This window comes from Lithobates pipiens, unplaced genomic scaffold, assembly GCF_037356315.1.
Source record: "Lithobates pipiens isolate NorthernLeopardFrog02 unplaced genomic scaffold, aLitPip1_a1.2 Scaffold_16, whole genome shotgun sequence".
Classification (NCBI taxonomy): domain Eukaryota; kingdom Metazoa; phylum Chordata; class Amphibia; order Anura; family Ranidae; genus Lithobates; species Lithobates pipiens.
In genome coordinates, this window is record NW_027507748.1 from 192,402,061 (window position 1) to 192,422,561 (window position 20,501).

A 20,501-nucleotide genomic window follows, 5' to 3' on the forward strand; every position below is an offset into this window, starting at 1 on the left:
CTGGTGACACCTCCACTCAGTCATGTGTAGTATAAGCATGACCCCCAGTTCAGATTAACCTTTTCAAGCACAGTAGCCACTCTGCTGTATCTTTTGCAGTAATAGCAGTCAAGTCTATCTATGTCTCAAATAGGATTATTATAGAAACAGCGGGAACAGGGAGGGGTAGAATACCCAAATGATAACACATCTTCTCAAAGCTGACCCTGATTGGAGATCGGTTATATTATTATATATATATTAGATATATTTAGGTGTCCGGCCCCGTTTTGGGTGCCAGGCATCTGAATTACAGCAACAGGGTGTTTTTGAAGCACCTGATTAGAGCATAGGCTCTAATATGCTTCAAAATAGGTGAACTGCGAGTGCCATGCTTGATGTTCACAATCTACCCAGGTGTGTTAGAAAAGCAAATTAATATTCACTTTCCTAACCCTGAACCACCTTTCCGCCAATCAGGTGTGTGGGTCTTTTACCCATCACCTGATTGGCTAAAATGATAGGCGTGGCTATTGGACGCCTATCAGGAGGAGAGGATGAGACATGAGGATGGCAGGAGACGCATGGAGGACCCTGCTCGTGGCCATCACCCTCTGCCCCTCCGAGACTGGGTAAGTACTGGGAAGTACGAGGGGGGCAGGAGGCAAATGAGCGGGGGGGATTTACAGTGGCGCCATTCGATGGCACAGTTGCAGCATTTGATGGCACATTGGCAGCATTTAATGGGCACACTGGCAGCATTTAATGGGCACACCGGCAGCATTTTATGGGTACACTGGTGGCATTTGATGGGTAAAGTGGCAGCATTTGATTGGCACAGTGGCGAGATTTGATGGCACAGCGGCAGCATTTGATGGCACAGTTGCAGCGTTTGGGCACAGTGGCAGCATTTGATGGGCACAGTGGCAGCATTTGATGGCACACTGGCGGCATTTGATGACACAGTGGCAGAGTTTGATGGGCACAGTGGTGGCATTTGATGGCGCAGTGGTGGCATTTGATGGCACAGTGGTGGCGTTTGATAGGAAAAGCAGTGGCTTTTGATGGGCACAGTGGCAGCATTTGATGGACACATTGGCAGCTTTTTTTGGGCACAGTGACAGCGTTTGATAGGCACGGTGGCTGCAACTGATGAGCACAGTGGCTGCAATTGATGTTTTTTTCCCAAATTTTTCAGTTTGCTTACACCCCCTAAAAATTTTGAGCACCAGCCCCCACTGGTTTATATGTGTGTGTATATGTGCATTTATATATATTATGTGTGTATATATATATATATATATATATATATATATATATATATATATATATATATATATATATACATACAGTATATGTGTGTGTATTATGTGTGTATTTACCTGTATGTATGCCCATTTTATGTATGCGCTTTTAATCCTGACCCCCCTATATGTGTACAATCAGAACCTATTTTTTTTTCTTTGCTTCTTCATAGTACCAGCAAAATAATGCTTTTCCTCCGAAAAGCGATCCATGCTCAGATCGCTTTTCAGAGGCATTTGACAGCTGGTAAAGGGGCAATATGTTGCCCACTGACCGCCTGTTTTAAACCCTTAAATGCATCATAATTATGCTGCAACTGCATGCAATCCACACAGTTGCAGGGTGGTTGAGGCGAGGAAAACCATCCGCTGCAGCTGCTGAATGCCTGTGGGAGGAAGAGGAGGAGAAGCAGGGGGAAATGGAGAAATTGATTCCTTTATATGCAGTCACCCACTTGCGACCGGGTCCTGTTCCTCCACTGGGCTCGGAGAAAAGAACCCTGTCGGGGGGGGGGGGGGGGGGGTTTCTTGCATCGGGGACCCTGAAGGTTCTAGTTACGCCTCTGACTAGAGATATTGTTAAAGCGGGATTCCACCCTAAAGTGGAACCTCCGCTGATCGGATCCCTCCCCCCCTCCGGTGTCACAATTGACACCTTTCAGGGGGGAGGGGGGTGGAGATACCTGTCAAAGACAGGTATTTTCACCCACTTCTGGGCATAGACTCCCGTGGGAGTCTACGCCATTTCCTGCCCTGCCGCGCTGTCTGCTGGGACACACACGGGTCCCAGTGACAGCGCAGAGATTTCCTATTGCGCGGCGCGGCTCGCGCATGCGCAGTAGGGAACCGGGAAGTGAAGCTGATTCGCTTCACTTCCTGATTCCCTCACCCAGAATGGTGGCGACAGCAGCTGAGAGCAGAGCGATCGATCGGCCTCGGCTGCCGGCATCGCTGGAACCCGGGACAGGTGAGTGTCCATTTATTAAAAGTCAGCAGCTGTAGTATTTATAGCTGCTGGCTTTTAATATTTTTTATTTTTTGGTGGAATCCCTCTTTAGCAAACGTCTACCAAACTTAATTTTAATGTATAGTAGTCTGGCACAAAGATCACCTTTTTAAACACATAACATTTCTTTTTTCTTTACTAAATGTGTTGAAAAGAAAATCATATGGAATGTTAGTTAAAGACTGTTGCATAAATAGAACAGATATGTTGGCAAAGTAATGTAAACATGCTTTTCTGTATCAAAACCAGAGGCACGAATACTCTGTTCTATAGGAATCTCAAACCTTCCAAGATTTTACTGGCCGCTTTCACAAGAATACTTTTTATTTTTTAACAAACAGTCCTCAATCGTACATTGTATGTATATGGAAACAATGATTAGAACTCCTTTGATATTGGTTCTCAAGAAAACACCTTTTTATTCAATGTTAACAAGTGGGCCTATTAAGGTGAAGCTAAACGTTGTAGGTGTGGCTGCCTACAATGTCCAATCAGTATTTATCTTTCAGTTGGCATTAGTAATCATAAATCTTCTAACAGATATACAGCAAGACAATACTATTTACATGGCCCTTAGCACTTCTTTACTAATAAAAATACTATATATCTAAAGTCCAATTTTTTTTTCTTTTGAATGAACATTTGTACGACTATTCATACAAAAATTCTCAGCACATGATGACTTGACGAATGACATTCAAAAGTACTTTTAATATTTGAATTTGGAATGAATGAACTTTCTCAAATGAAAATCACACACACTTAGTTTGTTCCATTTTGCTCTTTTCAAATTTTCTCATCACTGCAGTCGAAAATGAACATTGATTTGACTTCTCTAACCATTATAAAATAAAAAGATTGTTCTTAATACAAAACATTTCAAATAAAATTCTACTAGTGTAGGACCAATGTTAACATCCATATTAAAGTCATTTTAAGATTATTTCCATAAATATGACAACTATTCATTAGACTGTCCACAGCTAGTAAGGCCAGGGTGGTGGGGGACGTCTTTTGTCAGCAGCTTCAACCAAAATCTAATCAATATGAAGCTCTTTTACTCCATGGTACTCAATAGCCATTGTCACTTAATGTAGGCAGCACTATAGTCATGTCAGTCTTGTGTGCATACTATTGACAGCACGCAGAAGAAATTGGAGGATGAAGCAAGAAGACTCATGGTATCACAAGGTATTTATGAATATTTTGCATGGAAATTTATAGCTAGGCAACGCCTATCCTCATATTGATTAGTGGTTCCAAATTAATAATAGCTACTGCTGTAGGGAACAGACACAAATGATACACTCTGCATCTTTCCAAATAACTGTTCTACTTTATTATGACGCAATCGAAGGTTTTCATTACATGCTTGCATTCTTTCGAGTCCTGATTAGAATTAGTCTGCCTATGTTATGCCCCTTGTTACCATAAACATACAATTGTAATATAAATGTGATACCCACATAATCATGTGTATAAAAACCTTCAATTGTGTTACAATAAAGCAGAACAGTTATTTGGAAAGTGTATCTTTTGTGTCTGTTCCCTACTGCAGTAGTTATTATTAATTTGGAACCACTAATCAATATGAGGATAGGATTTGCCTATCTATAAATTACCATGTCAGCTGGCGAGCTTTGACTAGGAGGGGATTTTCAGGTGGCCCTGAGAATCAGAAACGAGGAGCTTGAGATGATAAAGGAATTTCTGATAAATCAGCCGTCTGAGGTAAGCCTTTTGCTTACATTTGAGTTATCAGACTTCCTTGATCGGTAAGGCATTTTTGGGACAAAAGGGACCTATTTTACTCTCCTTAATCAAACTGTATTGATTGGTGGTTATATAATAGGTTGTCACTGTCTACTATCCATTGGAGTGTTATAGATAAGAAAGGGAAGAATAGTTATATGTAGTACACATCTGCTAGAAAAAGTCGTTTAGAGGCAAGAGGGTATAGGCACAAGTAGAGAAGAGAGAAGACTGGCCAGTCATTATGGGCATTAATTTAAGTAAGGTGAGGAAGGGTAAAAAATGCTCAGCACAAGAGGAGAGCTATAAAATATATGAACTGAAGCTGTGGTTCCGCCTATAGTGACCCCCTAGATAAATGACAGGGATCCACAGTGGGTAACTGGGTTACCAAAGTTACCAAAGGGACTATGAATCATGCAGACTAAACAGCTAGAGAAACAGCTATCTATGTGAGCAGGATGGATCAAGGGTGGCAATTTACACTAGACAGAAAGGGACATGTTAAGTTGTGGGATGAATTTGGGGTCAGACGCTACAACTAGTAAAGTTAAAACAGAATACTTTATATGGTGTCAGAGAAAGAAGATTGGATGAGCACTATGGTTGCCCGTCTGATCATAGAATCATAGAAGCTAGAGTATGTGAAGTGTGGGATTATAATACATGGGATGCAATGGATATCAGAACAAAATAAGGAAAGCAGAATTTAGGCAGGGAAATATAAAATATTATAAAATATAAAGAGTTAAAAGAAAGGGAGAAAATGATATGCATGTGTTGTGTACAAATAGGAAAAATGTAAGCAATTTTTAGAGAGATAATCGTGTATGTGTGTGAATGCTGGAACCTTTAGTTCTATCTCTTGTGTGTGTGATGTATGCAGATGTGACCCCCTCCTTTGCGCTCTCATGAAAGAATGTAGCTGGGATGAGAGATCAGTGATAAGCTGGAAGGACACCATGACAATTTTTGTTTTTTAGACAAAACATTTATAACAAAATGTGCCGGCTTAATTAATCTAATGATAAACAATGTGATCACGATTATTTTGAATCTGTTTTTCAAACAAGGTAAAATTAAGGTTACATCTAACCATGTATTACACAAATTGAATATCCTTTGATAGTGGAAACAGTGCATTTAAAACTAGGAATTTAAGTAAAATGTCCTCCTTTAAGGAAATATATCTGTGGATATATATTAGAATTAAGATGTGATATTGAGATTATCACTTGAGTATTCATTTCTGATATGAGTTTAACAATTTTATTAATAATATAGTAGATATATTGTAATGGATTTAGACAACCTTTGGTTGGAAATGAAATCCAGGTTATTGGAGAAATTTGTAAAATGGGATTAGTTTAGATTAAGATAACAATTTTGTAATTTTGCATTCATACAATAAACCTTTATTGAGAGAAAAAAAAGATTAAGATGAGGTTGTTAATTTAAATACAGCTGCCATAATATTTAACAAAGCCAAGATGGATGGGATACCTAAGAAGTTTTTCTACAAAAATGAAATCTAAAGGTCTGATAATAACTTGTTGTGTGGTCCATGATGTGAGAGCAATAATAAATACAATTTAAATATAACAGACCCATCACATCACGTCCACACACCCTGTTAGGATAGATGCCACCTGCAGCCATTGTATCGTTTTTGATGTGACTGAGAGCTTTCTGTTCTGTCATATACAGATTGTTGGTCCTTTTGTTTTTATTTATTTTTGAAATCCAAAGCTGAATGTGTGGATTATGAAATGATGTGCCCCTTTCCTTGTAAGTGCAGTGGTATAAGCAGAAGAATATTTTGGATTTATGGACATCTCTGCATGACCAAAGGGTATTGTTATCATTTATTATGTTATGACATCAGAAAAATAATGTCAGATGGAAACTAAGGACTTGTGTTATCTAGCTAAAACTAACAACAGAGCATGAAATGAGAAATTATAATATTGCCAGGAAAAAGTTGTCTTTTTGAAACATGAAACTGGAGTTATTACACAAATAGCATGATAGAAAACAAGCCATTGTAATATATTTATGCAAACTGGACCCAGTAATGAAGGGTTCACCTGATATATCAGAACTGTAGCTTTATGCAAAGGTGCTATTAGACAAAGTTACAAACATTATTTTGGTCAAATATTTAATTTTTAATGGCCCCACGTATCAATATGAGGATAGGAGTTGCCTATCTATAAATTTCTATGTCAATGGCAAAGACAACAAAACAGGGGCATAGTAAGGATGAAAAACAAAATTATATCTAGCCAATCTATTTTACGAGTATATCTAAATATATAAAGACTATGGTGTTTCATTTAATATATCACATTGAATTTGATGTGACCTGGAATGAAAATTTGCTAAAAAGTCTCATGCAAAATATTTTAGCAAACAACAAAAAACTTTGATTAGTAAAGTTCCAAGTCCCAAATAAAGTGCTTGTGCTCTACAAAATGGATGTGAATTTGTGCTTGATAAGTGCTCACAAGACAGTATCCCCACATAGATGAGAACTCACATCTTAAAATGGACCAACTATTTTTTGTTTGGTCAATCACACATATGGGGCAGCCCCCGTGGGTCCTCTATAAGCTGGCATTGTTTGGAATAAATGTTCCTCATATAATTAGATGTAACAGAGACAAACTCATTCCTCTATAGACTGGCGTTGTTTGGGAGAGATATTCCTCATGTAAATAGATATGACAGAGAAATCTCATTGCGCAATAATGTTTAAAAGGTTTATTCTAGAAAAAAAGACATGGTAAATAAACTCACATGTAAGGGTGCCTAAAACCCTGGCACCTGGTGTAAATAGCAGGTAAGTTCCCAAGAAATCAGCCCACAGCTTGTCCACAACATCCTGAAGATGGTTTGTTTGATCCGCGTCAACGCGACACACTTCCGGTCCCGGAAATCAACCAGTATACTGCGGTGGTGGCACATTACTGCCTATGGGCAGATTAGCACACAAGCACTTTATTTGGGACTTGGAACCTTACTGCTTAAAGTTTTTTGTTGTTTGCTAAAATATATTGCGTGGGACTTTTTAGCAATTTTTCATTCCAGGTCGCATCAATTTCAGTGTGATATATTCAATATTTGTGGCACAGCGCAGTTCATTTATTTTCTTTTTTTGTTATTATTTTGCATTTGCAAAGTTTCTATTCACTGCAGCTGCCTATTTATTTATTTTATATCACTTTATGTACACCAGTATTTAATTTTTTTTTGGTCGCATTGGATGTTTTTAATTTATGGTGTTTAATTACCAAAGGAAATTAGGCTGTTTGCTTTGCAAGATAATCTTTCCCTAGCTTAGCTAATAAAGTGAAGCTATGCTGACTTCCATAATCAAATCATGTGCAAACAAAAATGTTTTTTTTTTTTCCTAACACGTGATTGGGTATTCTTTGCAAAGGTCATTTTTACCAAATTCAAGGGAAAAGTCCTTTGCAAAGTGTACAGCCTGTTTGCCTTTAGTAAATCAACTCCTATATATATAATTTGAAGACTAAACATTGAGATTCCTGCATACGACTAACCATGAATAGTGTACTCTTACATTTGCAATGTGTTGATCAAAGAAACATACATTAAATTATTTTGTTAACACTGAAACACTTTGAATAGTCATAATTTATTCAATCATATACTGTAGGTAGCACATTCAATGGGTAACACATGCTTGCTCTCTTAGATCTGGGTGTCATTAAAATCTTTGAAATGGCAATGTTTATAAAGTGTGCCAGTGCCCCCGTTTTTGGAATCTTATCTTTCTCTTTTGATGGTGACTGCTATATTTGTTATTGCTTTATGCTAACTTGAAGAGAGGTTCCTGTAAAGGGATACATCACAAGATGAAAAATATTTGAATTATGAATTATGCGTACTTGCATATGTGAATCCAGATTTAAATTAAGGGCTTTATTTATAAAGCTGTGCTTTCTTGTGTAATTGGAAGACATGTTACAGTCCATTTAGTAACCATTGTGGTTTTGCATTTAACATAATTTCTTCATTTAACTTCTACTGGAAGCTATTTATTTTGCTTTTGATGAAAGTTAAAGGATCAACTTGTGCATAAACTTACACTTACATTTTTGGCAAAAATTTAGGGTCTACCACCATCAAGTCCCACTACCAATCCCTTCCAATCACTGCTCTTGTTAGTACAGAATGTGATGCATAAAGATTTCAATAGGGAACCTTCATAAGGTATAAGTAAGAGCTATTTTTTAAGTGTAGTGAGATTAGAACTACTGTCAGCTTTTTATTGCCATCTGTGTCACTGTTAGAGAGATTCACCCTGTTTATTTGTCCTAGAATCATCATCACCGAGAGTGAAAGAAAACCCCCAAATTTGAGTGGTCACCAGAACAGGATTAGAGGGGGGATCTTCCAATGTGTACATTATTTCTGGTGACTTGAATCACTAGTTCTGGTGATCTTGCTCACTTCCAAGGGATTTCTTCTTACTTCCTGTTATAGCTATGAGACAGAAAGTGAGGGGAATCTTCCCAATGAGACACGGATGGGAAAAAACAAAAGAAATTATAACTCTCCTTTACGCTAACCAAAATTAAAGAAAAGTTTTGCCTTTAGTTCCACTTTAAAGCCCAAATTAAATGTTTCAATTAAAATTAAAGAAAAACCTATCACCATTCTTAAAGTTTCACTAAAGGTAAAACTTTCTGTTTTCTTTCATTTTGGATAGAGTAATGGAGGTTTAAACCCCTGTCAAATTTTTTTTTGCCATTTCTGTTCCATAGAGGAACATTTTTTTCTCCGTTCCATAGGGAAAATGTCCCTGCACTTCCAGCCCCATAGCCAAAACAGGAAGTGAGAGAAAACTCCTTACAAAGTGAAGACATTTCGGGGTGTCACCAAGGTCACCAGAACTAGTTTCCCTATTGGAAGGTTTCACCTGTTCATTTCCTGTTCTGATGCCAACCCACAATTTGGATTTTGTTTTACTTTCCCTTTCAATAATAACAGTAAACAGGAACAATAGAGAAGGTGAATCTCCCTTACAGGGAGGGGTTGTAATCCCTCTCTAATAAAAAGTTTTTCCTTAATTTCTCTCACCCTGCCTTTTACCAAACTGGTGTAACTTGTATAAAAAAAAGTGTTTACTTACCTATTTTCCACTCCAGTCCAGTAACGTAATGATCGGCCCTTGAGTGTCAGTGAGCAGCTGCTGCAGGGGAGAGAAGGGAGTGCCAAAAGCGGTTGGGCCATAAGAGCCTTAAGGTGACGTCTGAGTTCACATAATTCCAAGCCGTTGTCAAGCACTCCTTGTACAGATGGAAAGGAAGGAATGGCGCAAAGACGAGTACAAACACTGCGTTATGGAACTAATCACAATAAAGGAACACGTTTTTAAATAATGGGCTATATACAAAATATAATGTAATATAGATCAATTTAAAAGAACAGTCCCGGTGTAAAACAAGAAGTCCATATTTACAGCTATATTTACAGTATATATTCAACATGTTCTTTTGCATCATTTCAGGTATCTGGGTCACTCCATATACCCAAGGCCCACTACTCCTTCTTTCATTCTCTCTTTCTCCTTTTCCCTTCACTAACCTTACCCTCCCCCCTTTTCTAAATCTCCACTTCTTCCACCACTTTCCATGGGGGAACACATCACCTCCCTCCACAGGGTGGTAAGTAACCAAAGTATAAATACATGTATAGAACTCGCATGGTCCATCCCTAAAAAAATGTTTATGTGCCCTATGCATGCATGTATACATGTTATGTTGCATGTGTCTCCATGTGTTTTTGTGCCTATATGTGCAGGCCTACATGTGCATGAATAGGGGGCCTCCACGTGTGTGCATGCCCACTTAGTTGTGTGCTCCTGCGTGTACGTACTTGCAGTTATCTGATCTCTTTGACTCCTGTGTTGTGGTTCATCTGGTAGACCAATGAGTCCCAGATGCATACACACAATTGCCAGATATTTGCTGTGCTCTGTCCCGGGGAGCCTATATGAGATTGACAGTCCCTCCTACCAATTAGAACTGAAGAAAAAGTGGAAGCTTTGAAACGTCATCTGACACGCCCCAACATCATTTCCGGTTCTGGATTGCACCGAGTGCGTTCCAGGCTGACACGCACGCCGCCGCTGAGCAAGACACAGGCCTGCAGGATCCATCCAAGGCCGGCTGACACTCTCATTGCTGGCCAGCAGAGTGTAGGCCAGCTGTCTTCAACTTCTGGTTCCCCCGCATCATCCAGGATCAGTTCAGCGCACTGGGACCACACTCAGGACGCACACCCCATATTGATACACCCATGCTTGTTTCTCACTCTTGTCATGTGAGTAGCCATTTGGCTGATGATACTATTAATAAATCGTCATTTTAAACATATTGCACTTAGAGGCGCCCCTTTTTGTTTCTTACTCCTTGTACAGAGCCTGAGCTGCTGTATCACATAACTGGACCGGATTAAAAATAAGTAAGGATACAGATTTTTATTTTTTTTGTACAGGTTAGGCAGGATAGGTAGGAGAAGGGAGAGGAAAGATTTCTAAGCATAGTTAACCTTAGACTTTTACTCCACTTTAAGCTAAATACGTTCCAGGGACATCAAAGCAAAAGATGTGCAAAGTCACGAAATTTGTCTTTATTATGTTGTGAGTGATGCAGCTTATTAAAAACTGCAAATAATTTGCCATACAAAGTCTGCTGGGTAGATAATGAAGGAGAAACAACACTCTACTGAGCTCATCTCTGTTCACTCTGCTCTCTCTTACTTTCAGCATGTTCCCAGCATTAGTGAACATAGAAGATGCTGACTGGCTCCTTGTGCTGCTTCTCTGCATACCAGTCTACCATGTTAATCTATCTTTGGTCCAACAAGTCATGTATAATAATATTTTAATGCTTTCATTGTAATATTACCCCAAAATTCATGGTAAAGAATAGCAAAGTCATTGAATCTTGAGCCTCACAAACCTTTGATGCCTGCTTCAGAATTAAGAGCATCAGTATTCAATAACTTTGAGAACTGCAGTTAAGTTCCACAGTTATTTAGAGAACATGCCAAGCATGAGTAGGCACATTAGCAAAGTGATAACTGACAGATGAATTTTTAGACAGGCTATTGTGGCTCCCAGAGATCTCAGTTGTGATGCAAAATATAACTGTAGCAGGTGCAAATGGCAGGTCAAGTGACTTGTATGTCAATGCTGGCACAAAGTCCAGTGCCAAAAATCTCACCACACACTTTTGTGAATAATTCCTACTGCATGTTTTATACACTTATCATTCCTGAAAAGTAATTTCACGACCCTAAAAATTTAACTTATCGCATCCAGAATACGTATAGTCTCTTATTGGCCCTAATCTCTACAAAACCTCTAAATTCTAAAACTAAACCTAACCTTGCTTGAACCTGTAAAAAACAAAAATTGCCCTGATCCAAATACCGAAAACTGATTAGATGATTTTGATATTACTGTTGAGATACGTTGCATAGTAGGGTATTATATTATGGCATGTGTTATCAGGGTAACTCACATCAAAGTATTTACACCAAAATCCAATGATGGCTATGAGGCTAGAGAATATAACCTATTTGTATAGTACATTATTGGGCTTGGTCTTATTTTATAAACGCCATCACCCATATTGTGGATTAGCATTAAGGATAGCGCAGTCTAAATGTAAATTCATGGAAGCTGAAAAAATAACAAACAACAATATTAATTAAATTAGAGCTAAGGCAGTCTGAACTGCAGTTTTAATAATTTCATAACTCATCCCAGAGCTTTGATTGGGTATAGCATTCTAGCCAGCTTTGTTGCATTTAAGATGATGTATATGAATAAATATTGGCAGCTTTTTAAAGTTATTACTCTTTGAGTTATGCCCCATACACACGGTCAGATATTCCGACCACAAAATCCATCTGATTTTTTCAGATGGATTTTGGCCGAAATTTGTCTTGCATACACATGATCGCACAAAGTTGTCGGAAAATCATCTCGGAATTGAGGTGATGTTATACACATACGACGGGACTACGTAGAGGCCAGTAGCCAATAGCTTTCGTCTCCAAATTTATTCTGAGCATGCGTGGCACTTTGTGCGTCGGAAAATTTTAGATCTAGCTCTCAAACTTTTTCCATCAGAAATTCCGACAGAAAAAGTCCGATAGAGCCCACACACGATTGGATTTTCTGACAAAAAAATCAGATCTGACTTTTTCCATCGGAATTTCCAACCGTGTGTATGGGGCATTACTCTCTGCTATAAACTGTGTCTGGTTGGTCAATAGTTTTAACTAAATGGACTGCCAGCTTGGATTAGCCAATATATGGTCACATTTACTCATGAAAAAGAGGGGGAAAACACTGCGCTCCCTATATAAGTGACAAAAAACAAGGAGGCTAGCGTTTCCTGCTCCCCATATTGCTCTTTTTATCGTTCATTTTTATTGGATCACGTGATTCTTTTTGGATAATTTTTATGTTATTTTTTATATGTCATTTGAATTTTTTTTTTCAAATAAAACCTTCAATGGTGGAATTTCACTATGAGAGGCATTGTGTCCTTACTTTTTGTTTATGGTGAACCCGCTCCAAGCTCCTAGCTGACCAGAACCTTCGAGAGAGAGTTGAGAACCCCTGGAGATCTGAGGTATATCGATCCTGAAGTGGGCAGCGACTATTCGGATGGTGATCTATGACCTGATGTATACGAATCGTGTGTGACGCACATAAGCCTGCATGACACATTTACTATATAGTAGTTTGTGTCCATCACTTTCGGTAAGGGTATCCACCGTTTTCTATAATAATTTCTGGCTGTGAACTGAAGGCTATACATAGTTCATACCAACGGAATATCTGGACTCACGTTTCACATTATTTTGTCATAGCTGGACTTTTTTATGTTCATATTGTTAGTTCACTGTAGCACATTTTTTGTATTCCTTATTGGACTGCACAACATGTGATATGTGTGCTGGCTTTTTAAGTTTGATTTCACTACCAGATCAGATTTATATTTAGGTTTTTTACATTTTTTGACATTATAGCGCTACATTGTTTGTTATCATTCACATTTACCCATGACTTAACATTTTGTGGAGCAGTTGTATTATAAAGCTGGCCTGGTAGAATTATATCCATGAAATAAGCACCCAAAATTAATTACTTAACCACTTCAGCCACGGAAGGTTTTATCCCCTTCGAGACCAGAGCACTTTTTACAATTTGGCACTGCGTCACTTTAATTGACAATTGGGCGGTCATGTACCCAAATTAAATTTGCTTAGTTTTCTTCCCACAAATAGAGATTTCTTTTGGTGGTATTTGATCACCTCTGTGGTTTTTATTTTTTGCGCTATAAACAAAAAATGGCTGCCAATTTTGAAAAAAAAAACACTTTCTATTACTTTCTGCTATAATAAATATCCCCCCCCCCAAAAATATTATATATATATATACATATATATATACACATATATATATATATATATATATATATATATATATATATATATATATATATATATATATATATATATATAAAAAATGTCTTCCTCAGTTTAGACTGATATGTATTCCTTTACATATTTTTGGTAAAATAAAAACACAATATGTGTATATTGATTGGTTTGCACAAAAGTTATAGCATCTACAAAATAGGGGATAGATTTATGGCATTTTTAGTATTATTTTTTAATTTTTTTATTAATAATGGCGGTGATCTGCGATTTTTATCGGGACTGCAACATTGTGGCGGACAGATCAGACACTTTTGACACTATTTTGGGACCATTGGCATTTATACAGTGATCAGAGCTTAAACTAGCCACGATTACTGTATAAATGTCACTGGCAGGGAAAGGGTTAAACACTAGGGGGCGATCAAGGGGTTAAGTGTGTTATCTATGCATGTTCTAACTGTAGGGGGAATGGGCTACCACTGACATGACAGAGATCGATGTTCCCGATGACAGGGAACAGAAGATCCCTGTCATGTCACTAGGCAAAACAGGGAAATGCCTTGTTTACATAGGCAGTTCCCCGCTCTGTCTCTCCTCGCCATGATCATGGGCTGCCGGTGGACATCGAGCCTGTGGGACCCATGGGCACACTCCTGTGGCACGCTTTCCTGCTTTTGCGGACTGACGTACAGTTAAGTCAGTTTGCACTGGAGTGCCATTCTGCTGACGTATATCGGCGTGAGCCAGTCAGCGAGTGGTTAATGTCCTGTGTATGACAGGATGTTCAATGGTGAACTACTAGAAAGGTGAACTTGTAGGCTGGGAGCAAGATTCGATACAGTGGCAATACTTCTTTTTGAAATCAAATGTCTTTATTGTGAAGACTTTAAATAGCAAGAACATTTTCATATTTCAGCTGATATTTTCTATATGTGACTTTTAGAAATAAGTGGCACTCCTAACATTTCCCTTATCAGAGTTGTAGTGCTTTTCTTTCCTAAAGTAACAGTTAGCAAGGACTGCAATCTATATTTATTTTAACAGGAACTTGCATTTTGCCTGTCAGAGGTCAAACAGCATTGTTAACCAAAACATGGCTCTTTGATCCAGATTCTCTGATACCTTTAGGTACTTTTTCAGTTCAAGCCTCATGAGATCTTGCCAACTAGGACCTCTCTTCACAATAACCACAATCATTGTCACTCATGATGAACAATGAATGTTTCAGATGATGAGTCGTTGAATTACTGAAGCATTGACCAAGCATTTTTACATTACTTGACCTTTCATGTGGACAGAAGACAAACTGTGCAACCTACTTAGAAAGGTCTTTCTTTTTAAACAAGATAGTTGGACAGAGCTATCTCTCCTCTTTTCTGTGCACAAATTCTTGTTTCACTAGTGAGCTTCACTAGCCAAACTTTTCAAGTGAATGAGGATCACACAAGTTTACCAATCTGCCCGTGCCCACTGGATTCATTATTATTTCTCATTATCTTCACTCAACTGCACAGTCAAGATGAATTAGGCTGGGCAATTAAACAAATTGCATTCTACACTCAACACTAGTGGGTTGCATTCTCACGTTAACTTTTTAGGTCACCTGAGGCTCCTATTGATCACATGGGCCAGTCACGTTTGCCTGTTAAGCAACATAAATTTCAACAGAAAGTGCCATTTTGTACATGCGGAATAAAGGGAATAAAAAGACAGGAGCACCAATATATAAAAAAAAGTATGCAAAACAACTACACATTCAAGAGTGCGAAATGTATACATGACTACACTCTACCAATTAACCCTTACAAGGTTAGGGGTGGTTCCTTACCACTGACCCAGATACACCATTATCACCTATATTTAAGCCAAGCAGTATTGTCACTGATGTTCTTTTTGTATGTTTTCGGTTTGGCAGAAGAGGAAAGTAAATGATATGTGGAGGTCTCTTATCAAGGGACTCTGCATTTCATTATATTTTATTCTGAAAAGGTGGTTGGTGTTAGAATGCACATGACATCCAGCAAAAACAGCATACATATTTATATTTGTTTATCTTTTTAAGCTTCTGCATTAAACCTTTAGTTTGAGGAAGTTTAGAAAATGTGATATATTACAACATATCAAATAGCTGAAATACATTTATTAAGGGAGTGTACATTATTTTTACATAGTTTTCCTTTTTTTTTTAATTAAATGTAGGACTACTTTTTTGAGGAAATAAGTTTTTAATTTTCAGTAAGGGAAATAACAAATATTACATGTGAATATTTTATATTTAGTTATTCCTAGCCATCTGTAAGGTCCATTTTATGTACAGTAATCATTAAAAATTGCCTGTTGTTTGTAGAACTCAATAGTTATAAGCTCAGACTGCAAACACAAAAAAAAACAAGTCAGAGGAACACAACATCCCAGTCCCCCCAACTTTATCAGAGTATCAGAATAAAGTGGGTTGAAGCACTCCACACTTTTTAGATATTTATTTTTAGAACATTTTAAAAACCATTTATCATTTTCTTTCCACTTCACTATTATGTGCTACTTTGTGTTGGTCTATCACATAAAATCCCAATAAAATACATTTATGTTTTTGGTTGTAGCATGACAAAATGTGGAAAACTGCCAGGGGTATGAATACTTTTTTTTAAGGCATTGTCACTACTAAACAAATAAAATGAATCATCACTTGAAAGGGTATAAATGTAAAAACACTAAAATTCAATTTACCTTAACATCTTTACCTCAATTTCTAGAAAGCTGATTATTGAAATGTATATTTTAATGGACAGTAATTTCACCATCCTAAAATTTTATTTTTTCACTTGCAAACTATAAGGATAACAATAAAAACTTTGAGGCGAACATAGAAACCTTTTGGTAGCATTGGTTTCTAAAACATATATCTGACAAGATATTTTCATCCATGTGTCACCCAGAAAGACCCTTGATTCTTCATTTGTCCATGTGCGTTTTTGACTTTTCAAGTGTTGACAAGGAGAACCTGGTGATGAGGACAGTAATCATTATCATCAGGGACCAAAGGAGAGGAGACCAGGGAGCTATTGAACTCATATCAGCTGTCAAAGCAGTCAGCTGTCAAACTCTTATGTGATTTAAAGAGAAGAATCAGTTCTAAATATGGTAATTCAAGATACATATTTGGGCACCAGGGACACATGTGTTGGATTCCTGTCCTGCACATCTGCTGATCAAATCCTTTGATGTAAGAGGGGCTTGTAACACTTTGCAAAATGACTCTTTGTAGGCTTTGGCTTAAGTACTGATGTACAAGTGCTGAAGTCTTCACAGTTGGCAGCCATAAAATGCTGTATAAGACTACATGAAAGAAATACACTTTGGAAAATGGCATCTATCAGTTATCATTTATTTCCAAACGACTAAACAGACTATATACATGACATTTAAATAAAGTACAAGAATGGCACGCAGGCTAGAAAAAAATATAACTGGCAGAAAAATATATTTAGCTGGCAATTTTATTTACTGAGAAGGCAGGATAGAGAAACGCTAACTATTGTTACTGTATGTAATTTCAACTACTGTATATAAAAAGCAAGCAATTCTGTTGCCCAAAAAAAAATACTTAATGGTGTTGAGGACCAGCATACAGTAAGTGCTTTAATCTATCCTAATATCAGACTTTGTCATCCACTATACATCAGTACTCAGACAGAGAGGGACAGCCTGAAATCTTCAGGACCCTGTAAATATTGAGCCCCACTTCATTTGGACAATGCCAAAAAACAGTCAACAAGAAGCATCCATGCCACTGCCAGTGCAGAAGAAAGATGATGTAGGACCTGGTGTGTTGCCTGACTCAGTCACGAGCACAATTCTACACAATGTTAACATTTACATGTAAAAATAGGTTGTATTGTTTCCCAAAGACTGACTTTGTTCTACCTTCTGTGTAGGAAGGCCTAAATTACCCTTCATTTTATTTAGCAAACTTAAGAGCAGATCCTTACCTTCTTGTATTCTGTAAATGTTGGCATAGACCATCATTCAATGTAAGTTTATTTCTTTCTTTCTTTAGTATATTCATATGATCTATTTTTGTGTTTTATGGCATTCTTGGCATTGCTTTAGATGGGCAAATTCTAAGTAGATGAATTTCCCAGTGCAGAGACCTAGGTAACCCTAAGTACATATTGATGAAGGAAAATAACACTTCAAAATAAATCCCCAATAAAAATCCAGATATAGTCTTTGATATATGCTAGCAGTGTCACCCAGTACTGGCTAGATGATCTAGAACTAAATAACAGTATTGAAGCATTTAGAACTAGGGAACAAGACTTCTCAAGTGTAAAAGTATAATAACCCTCAGAAAATTGCCATCTTTGCTGTATTCCATGCATCAGGCTACATTAAATTCATGTAGACCTTTGGGACAGGCAGTAGGTCACATCCATAAGTAGGGATGAGGATGATGGAAAATATTGTCTATAAAAATTGCTAGCATAAAGTTGAAACAAAATTAAAAAAAATAAAAATAAATTTAATGGCAAAGGACCCGATATATTGTCAATTTTTCCAATATTTCATCTTGACCCCATTTAGATTAGAAGTGTTCATTGGCTGACCACAGTTTCATATTGTTTTCATTTTGTAAACTGTAAAAAAAAAACTCTATTAAAGTTACCATGTCACCAGAGGGTCACTTGCACAGCCAATAAAATAAGAGGAAAAATACCTTTCTGGTGTCCCATGCGTTCACAAGCCACTGCTTAGTGGCTCCCCAGCCACTGCAGGTATTCTACACTTTAAATAGGTCAAACAGCTGCTAGTGATGTACAACATTCTACAGCATGCAATGGTGCGCAGGTATTATACACACCCATAAGTGTGGCATACATGCAGCTGCTGGAAAGAGAGCCGGTCACCGGAAAGGAAAGTATCTATCTATCCATCTATCTCAATGTCAGGGATGGGTCCTGGACAGGAGATATATTTCCCCAATATTTAAGTTGTGGTCCCTTTAAGGAAGAGTTTTATTAGTACTTGGAGGTTCTCACCCATACAGCTCGCCCAAGAAAGTCCACTCAGAGAGGGAAGGAGAGGAATGATTTACAGTACTCTTTGGATTGGTAAGTCCTCATTTGAGATCCAGAATTTAGAGGCTCAGAGAAACTTGGTTGGTTGGAAAGAGCCTCCAAAACCTTATTACACTAACTTTTGTCCTGCAAAGTTTAACCCACCTGCAAGGGAGTCTTGAAAAGCAGCAGGAAGGAGTCAGCGGGTATTTAAGTGGAATAGTCCACAGTTGTGAGATAGTATGGGCTGTCTGGCGATGGAGACTTTGTTTGCTTAGCTCCTGTGACTTTGTCTTGCACACCAAAACAGACAGAAGCTCTTAACCCAAGTGTGGGACGAAGGTACCAGTGGTGTGCATTTTGTGTGGTAGTTATTATACCAAGACTATGAACTGTTTGCCATTGTTGTGCTGAAGAAAACTATTTGTATTCGTTTTGGGAAACAAGTAAAGAATATTTACTTCTTGGGTGCTCCATATCACCTTATCTTTATATACACAGTGACTAATGTTTGTATTTGGTTAGTAGTTGAATTGGAATCCCATATTAAAGAGGGGTCCAATAGGGAGTAAGTCCAAGAATGTCTCATAACCCAGCGTGTTAGTAGGAACAATTATAAATAACCCTTACACTTAAAGTGTTTTTAAACCCACAACTGTAAAAACAGTCTGTATATGCAGTAAATCATGCTTTTCTATACTCACTGTGAAACCTAATCCTCTGCATGTGTAAAAAGGCTGTTTGATCCGGGCTTCTCTGATCGTCCCCTACTTACACAGTCCCCAATCCATCTCCTGATAGTACAGAGCCCTAGGGGGTACTCTGCACATGCTCAATTTGGTGTGTATTGCTAGAGAGTTGGTTTTTGGAGGGTGCATGTGATCAGTACAGGGTCAATCAGGACTGTCCAGACAGGGGGTCAGGGGTCATGCAAAATTCTCTTACAAGCTTTAACCAGTGCTCGGCCATACATTGATAGATGTCCCAAGACTGCTATGTACTGCTGATGAGAAAAGGTATTTAGCAGTTTATATTTACTAAAATAATTGCATTTACATGTTATGTGTACTGTGGGAGATCAGATATAGTGAATGCAGGGTTCTGGGTTTAGTAACACTTTATTGTAACAATTATATATGTTATACTGTATTAATATTATTAACAAATCTGGAATTTTTCTTTCTGTAGATATACAAAGCGTAAACCTTTAAATTATGTTCTGTTCTGCACCGTAGTGTTTAACAGCCCAAATATATCCAACATTTGCAAAGAATGTATCCAATATTTGCAACCAACATTACACAGTATTACAGGAGTTAACAACCAAACGAGCAAGATCCTTATTTTGTTATTATCATCATTTTCAAAGACTTTCCAAAGATGTGGCTGGATATATGAATCTCTTGATGCAAATCTGAACCCGTCTCTCTGCTGATTTACAGAACAAATGACTAAATATTCATAAAATTTAGTTTATCAATGGGACAGTTGCCCAATGTATTAATATAGGTCTGTATATGTCCAAATAATCTGCAGAGCATAAGAAAGACCAGGAACATATTTCACAGCTGGTAATATATTCACGGTTTATCTAAAAAAGCCAAACCAGGCTGTGGATGGAGTTTCATGCTCTTTGTTGTTTGAAATCCTTGTCATCACTGTGATTGTGCACATATTCAATACCTTTAGAAAATAAAGGAATACAGAAGGAGAGTAAATATTTACTTCAATGCATAACTGGCTAAAGGATAAAAACGTGTTTAAATGGAACTTTCTCAGTTTAGCCAAACTTCAGCCGCATTTAAGGGGTAAGCTATTCCTTCTCCTCTATTGGATAATATGTGAATCTAAAATTAACTGTGCATGGCATTGATGAAGAGCAGTTTTATTGTGTATGTATTCAACTAT

At 37.7% G+C, this 20,501-nt stretch overlaps 1 protein-coding gene across 1 annotated transcript in view; it reads right to left on the minus strand.

The window, feature by feature from the left end:
- MID1 (midline 1) overlaps positions 1-20,501 on the minus strand; it is a 631,257-nt gene that overhangs the window by 576,917 nt on the left and 33,839 nt on the right. The window lies entirely within an intron of this gene.